The 7,209-nt window shown below is 43.7% G+C and overlaps 1 pseudogene; it reads right to left on the minus strand.

Moving 5' to 3' along the window:
• Positions 1–981: 981 nt before the first annotated feature.
• On the minus strand, positions 982–6,708 carry LOC132223481 (phosphatidylinositol 3-kinase regulatory subunit beta-like; annotated as a pseudogene).
• Positions 6,709–7,209: the final 501 nt, after the last annotated feature.

Below are 7,209 nucleotides of genomic sequence, written 5' to 3' on the forward strand. Positions count from 1 at the left end.
TATTAGCAGGATTTCTATCCCAATTAAACTCTAATTCTTAGTTCTCAACAGTCTGGACAAACTGCCCTTCACTGTCTCCAAAGTTTCTTATTTGTCACTATCCCATTTTCCTTTTTTTTTTTTTTTTTTTTTGAGTTCAATGTTTTCTATCACATCAGTATCAACGTACCATACAAAACCTACTTGTCAGCCTAGCTGGGCAGGCAGGAGGGGGGTCCATGGCAGCAGAGAAAACAGGGATTCTTGTCCCAAAAGAGGAGAAAATGGGTTTACAGTAAAGGAAACAAAATCAGAACCCAACATGATCAAGGAAAAGCTTTGAAACTGTATCGAGCGGAGGTGCTGTGGGCAGCAGTGCATCTCGGCTGGCCCTGCAGTACCTGCACAGACTCAGTTCCTGGGAATCCCAGCTCCTGAGGTTATTTTTAATAATTTTGCTTTTGGGGGAGGACGGCTTCTGGGAAGCAGCTCCATGTGGGGGTAACCGGTACGGGTTTCACTTCAGGGTTTGGAGGGGAAGTTGGGTCTCGGGGGTGGGACCCGCCCGGCCGCAAACGTCACAGCTGAGGTTCTTGAAAGTGGCCCAGCAAAGTTCCTTCCTGTCTTCTTCCTGCTCTGACCCCAGGTCTATGGCTTAAAAATCAGGGCACCAGACTGGGGCTGAGCACCCCAGGGGCTTTTGTAAACATGGCAGATACAGGCAGGGGAAGCTTAGGGGAACTGTGGGAACTGGTGGGGGCAGCCAGGGCCAGGGGAGGGCAGTGCCCATGGGGAAAAGAGGCATGAGGTAGAGGAGGTATGCTCCTCTAACAGAGACTTAGAGGTACAGAGACTAAGAGAGACAGAGAGGACAGAGTTGGAGGTAGAAAGAGTGACAGGAAGAGAGAGACTCAGAGAAAGCAAGAGAGAGATTGAGACAGAGAAAGATTCACAAAGAAGAGAGACAGACAGACAAAAAGATGGAGTCCTTCTCTGTATGAGTCAGTGGGCTATGTGTGTGTGTGTGGGGGGGAAGGGGGCAGAGCCCAGGGCTCGCACAGGATGTGCCAGTGTGACAGTAAGTGCATCGTTGTGTTGCACGAGGGAGATGTGCTGGTAATGCAGCACCAGCTCCTTCAGAGACCCTTGGATTGTAGGGCTCCACAAAACCCAAGCAAGTGGCCGTGCGGTAGATGACAAAGTGCTTGGTATTGCTGTCCACCACCACAGAGCAGGCATAGCAGCCCTGCTGGCTCCTTTCACGGATGAGGAAGGTACCATCCCGCTTGCCGTTCAGCATTTCCTCAGCCTGCGTGCGGTTGATCTTGCCCACGTACCAGGTTCGTTCCTCATGGTGGGGGAGGTCATACTCATCCTCCATCAGTGCATACTGGTCTTCAGTCTCATTTCTGATTCCCAACCACTAGCTTATTTTCTTTTGCCAGGCGCCTTTCTGGGTGAGCCATACCAGGTACTGGTCTCAGATCTTGTGCAGCTGCATGAGGTCTGGCTTCAGGCTGTTCGTACCCTTATCAATCGCCCGGTTGTACAAGGCCTGTGTTTGCAGCTCCTGTTCCAGCTTCGTGCAGCTCTGGTGGATCTCAGTGATGTGAGATTTGAGCCGTTCTGAGTTCAGCAGGATCCTCTGCATCTCTTTTTCATTGCCTTCACACGGGAAGCGCTCCAGATACTCCTTACTGAACTTCTCTTGAGTCTGGCCCTGCTCTTTGAAGATTTTGATGATTTCATTGAAGGCTTCGATTGAGGTGCGCTTCATTTGCAGTTCCTTGGAAGTGCATGTGTGTACTCCTTGTAGAGCTGGTCGTACTCCCAGCTCTTGTCCTCTGCTTCAAACCAAGGTAACAAACAAATCATTTCCCACCAGAAGTCACGTCCAAATACTGCAAGACTGAGGACTATAGGGCTGACTATGTACATGCACTCACATTCTAGCCATAGGCGCCCAGGTGTCCTCCAAAATCCCACAATCCTCTGGTCGCATACTTCCAGTTTTTCTAGCTCCTCCTTAAATGGTGTTTCCTTCAGGGCTTCTAGTTGGAGAGGATTTTTCTGTTCTTTGATGTTGATATCTGTGTACTATTTGGAATCAGTGAAGTTTCGGGAGTATGGCTGCTGCCATGAACATGTCGGTACCAAGGAGACTCATGAAACAACTGCCCATTCAGTCCACAGCTGGTGCTGTCCTGGTTCACAATGAGAAAGGTACTGTGCTGCACCGTTTCCAACTGGATCTTCCTCTTCCTCCCCAGCACACTCCAAACCTACTCCCAGCTGACCACCCCAACCCCACAGACCCTTAAGACCTTCCCCTCTATTTTTTCTACTTTCTCCCATCACACTTACATCCTATGGCATTGTCTAGGCGCAGGGGTGGGCAAACTTTTTGACTCGAGGGCCACAATGGGTTCTTAAATTGGACCGGAGGGCCGGAACAAAAGCATGGATGGAGTGTTTGTGTGAACTAATATAAATTCAAAGTAAACATCATTACATAAAAGAGTACGGTCTTTTTTTTTTTTTTAGTTTTATTTATTTCAAATGGGCTGGATCTGGCCCGCGGGCCGTAGTTTGCCCATGGCTGGTCTAGGGGCACCCCTAACCGCTCCCTGGGGGTTGGTGCCAGCCTGAGTGAGGGGCCGTGGTGTTCTGGTCTCTGGTCATTCTGGTTGTTCTGATAGATGGCTATATATATATATTGAGTGGCCAGATTATTATGACCACTAGATGTTTGTAGGTAAATTAGCTATAATTTCGCTCTGAAGTTGCTAGAGGGCCAGACCATTATAAATAGGGAAGCAGGTTATTTATTACAATAGAAGTAAGTTTTTTCTGAAGATATGGGTAAACAACACGATTTAACAGCCTTTGAACGTGGGATATATATGAACGTGAGTGGCCAGATTATTATGACCACCTGACATTTGTAGGCAAATTAGCCATACACTGCATCATATGGAGGCTGAAGGCCTGTTCGAACACCTTTGCTGTCTGCAGTTACCACGATAAAATGTCTCCAATTCGCACAGGAACACAAGGATTGGACAGTTGAGCATTGGAAAAAAGTCATGTGGTCTGATGAATCACGTTTCCAGTTGCATCATGCAGATGGCAGAGTGAGAATTTGGTGGAAACAACATGAAAGCATGTACCCCACATGCATGAGTACAACCCTTCAAGCTGGTGGGGGCAGTGTTATGGTTTGGGGCATGTTTTCCTGGCATGATTTGGGCCCTTTAATTCTTGTGGAACAACACCTGAATAGCACAACATACCTAAGTATCATTGCTGATCAAGTTCATCCTATCATGTTAATGGCGTATCCCAGTGGAGATGATTTCTTCCAACAAGACAATGCGCCATGCCACGGTGCTCATATTGTGCAGGAGTGGTTTCAAGAACATGAGGGAGACTTTACCTTGCTTAGGTGGCCGCCACAATCACCAGATCTCAATCTAATTGAGCATTTGTGGGACGAAGTTAAAAGAGCCATCAGGCAGCTGGTTCCACAACCATCAAATCTCACAGAACTGGACAGTGCTATTCATCAGGCATGGTGTCAGATTCCTCGCATCACCTTTCTTTTTTTAAAATAATATATTTTATTGATTTTTTTTAGAGAGAGGAAGGGAGAGGAATAGAGAGTTAGAAACATTGATGAGAGAGAAACATTGATTCGGCTGCCTCCTGCACACTCCCTACTGCGGATGTGCCCACAATCAAGGTACATGCCCTTGACTGGAATCGAACCTGGGACCCTTTAGTCTGCAGGCCAACACTCTATCCACTGAGCCAAACCAGTCAGGGCCCTCACATCACTTTTCAACATCTCGTGGAGTCAATGCCAAGAAGAATCGCCACAGTATTGAAGTCAAAAGGTGGCCCAAGGAAGTACTGGTGGGGTGGTCATAATAATCTGGCCACTCAATGTATATGGCTAATTGTCCATCCGACCATCTGACTGGTAGCTATGACACGCACTGACCACCAGGGGCAGATGATCAAGGAAGGAGCTGCCATGATGCTCACTGGCCATTTAAAAAGAAATGGCACCGTGGACCTGGTGCCTACAAACCAACACTTGGCTTCCCCCATGTGGGACACAGGTCCCGCCACCACCCTGGAGTGACACCTGACCAAATCGCAGCCAACGTTGCCAAGATCCCATGGTGCAAAATGCAGCCCACAGCCCAGCCCATCTCAGCCCAGAAACAGTCACTGTGGGCACTGGGTAATGATGTCATGTAGCAACTCCTGGCTTTCTCTCCCTAGCAACTACCTTCCTTGGAGTTTCTTCAGCCTAGGAACTTGACTTGCTTTATAGCCAGGTGCAAACATTTTACACTTTAACCAAATGTTCGTGAAGCATTTTCACGTGCCTCATCTCATTTGATCCTCACAGAAGTCCTGGAGTAGGTAGATAGGAGACTCGGTAGAATCCTATTTTCTTTTCATTAGCAGGAAAATGGAGATTTAGAAAGTTTAGAAACTTGGACCTGACTGTAAAGAAGTAAAAAAATGGGTAGAATTTGAAAATGACTTCAGGTTTTCTCACTGCACACAATATAGTCAAACACTGCTACAGTTAAATATGTTACCTTTTGTTGTCCCTGTGTGATCTGCAATAATAATCTGCCTCATGTTGAATCTACTGCTGTGTTGCTGACAAATACCAGAAAGAGGAGTTAGGGTGCTTCACTGGGCTGGAAAAAGTTTAACTAAATCAGAAAGCAGGTCTAATTAAAGCAGGTTTATTCTATATATATAAAAGGCTAAGCTGACTCGCATATGCACAATACATATAAAGCTCTTGCTGGCACCAATCGCACCCATGTGTTTCAATCTGTCATTGTTGATCGTGAATTCTATTGACATTTCTATTATAGAGAAAGGGCGAATAGCAATATTAAAATGTTACTTCTAATTAATTTCCTTTCAATGTGCATGAATCTGTGCACCGGAACACTAGTAAATATATGAAAACTATTCAACCTCACCTAGTAATAAAATATATAAAAATGAAGCAAGTCAGATACAAATTTTGTGCATTAAATAATCATTTTTTTAAAAAAAAAATTAGTGGACTTAATGCTGACAAGAAATGTCCTATTGCCACTCTTATACTTGGCTAGTAGAAATTGAACAAGCTTTCTGTAAAGGAATTTGGAAATAAGTATATTAAGCCTATATGCTTAGGCCTTTGACACAAAATGGTTTGATTTGGGCCTGTGTGAGGAAGTAGCTATGGTCTGGGTCACATATATACTTACTCAATAGTCACTCAGCATACTGCCTTGGACAAGAAAATTTAGCCACTTGTCTATTTATGTCTCACCTGGACTCTGGTCTCTGTTCAGTGCCACATCCTTCAGCAAGCTCCCTGCACCAAGTATGCATTCAAGGAATGGATACTTAGAGATTAATGAGCTGATGGAAATGGTGATATCCAATACAGATAATAAGAATGGGCTTTGGTAAGGTTCTTCCACTGACTACATTTGGCCTTGAGGAGTTTACTTACCTCTCTGTTTATTTACTTTCATCTGACCTGTAATTTGGGGCTGGTTTCATTCACCTCTTAAGATGACTTTGGAGAGAGGCTATTGGTCTTGAGAAAGCTATTTAACTTCTCTCAGAACTTCAATTTGCTCATATACTTAATACTTCCCTCACAGGGTTGAAGTTAAAATGGAATTAGATACTGCTTGTAAAAAAATCTTAGCACTGTGCTCAACACAGAGTAAAAATAATAGTAAGTGAGGGAGACTAAAACATAATATCTTACAGTTGCACAGCATTTAAAATTCTATTTTGAAAGCATTTTGTATTTTTTTCTTTTTCTCACTAAGAAAGCCTGAAAATTCTAGCTATTAATGTCTCACAGCCATGACCACAACCTCTGCCTGCTGGCACACCAAACCACTTCCAATCAGCTCTCATGACAGGCGCCTTTCAGTCTCCAGCATGGTGTCAGTTATCCACAGTAAAGAACAATAGGTGGTTTGGGAAATTCAATCAACTGTGTACAACTCCCTCTTGACATTGCAGTGGCCATATAATGGTGAATAAACTGGACTTAGATATCTGGGCAAGTCCCTATAGAGTGCAGGAGTTAAAACAAAAAGCAGAATCTGACCCTGCATTAGCATAGAACTGAATGCCTTTAAAGATGCTTTCCTGACATCTCAGTTGAGCCTCCCAACAAGGCCATGAGGTCAGCAGGGCAACTGTCATTGAAAAGATAAGGAAATGAGGCTCAGAGGACAGCCTTACCTAAAGTCATATGATTTGTTAATAGCAGAGGTGAAAGGAAAACCTAGATTTCTTCGGTAGTCTAGAGTTCTTTCCACTATACTACAGGTTCCATACAGCTGTCAAGTTCAATTTCAAGGAAGTGCAGTATCTCAGACAGGATGCAGAGGTTGTTCGTGGAAAAACAGTAGATTACTGATGACAGCAAGCACACCCTTTGGCCTCATTGCAATGTACTTGCCCTGACCTGGAAAATTACCAAAAGATGGAAACAGCAGAATCCATGGAGTAATAAAAGAGGTTTTCTAAAAGATCAGCCAAAAAAGCCTATGTAAAATTGAATTTCATCCATTGTTGGAAATGGGAGAGTGGAGAAGTAATGACCATGTAATCACGGAAGCTTTTGGCCACAATCTCTTGCTTATAGAAGGTGACCTCCATTTTTACTTTCAGGATCATTTTTGAACAATCTCTTGGCTTCAAAATAATCTATCTGTCATCTATCTATCTATCTATCTATCTATCTATCTATCTATCTATCTATCATCTATCTATTATCTATCTATCTATCTATCTATCTATCTATCTATCTATCTATCTATCTATCATCTATCTATCTAAATCTATTCTTCTCTGTTAATATTTTAGCCTTCTGAGTAGGTTACTGTGACCATCTCCCAGAAAATAGGTTATCCTTCAATTTTACTCTCTGGCAGTTACTAGTATTCTCATAGAGAAAATATAGAAAGAATGTATAGAATGTATGTACTTGCATGTGTGTTTGTATGTGAGTATATGTGTATGCAAGGTGAGGGGAGAAGAAAGCTTGAAATCTAGAGAAAGAGTACCCAGCTCTGCTGGGGTGATGACACTAGAATGGCCTAAGGGATGAGACTGTGTAATTCTTTTTCAAGAGTATATGAAATTATACCCCCTGACATTATTGCAAAATAATAATAA

This window comes from Myotis daubentonii, chromosome X (assembly GCF_963259705.1).
Source record: "Myotis daubentonii chromosome X, mMyoDau2.1, whole genome shotgun sequence".
NCBI lineage: Eukaryota > Metazoa > Chordata > Mammalia > Chiroptera > Vespertilionidae > Myotis > Myotis daubentonii.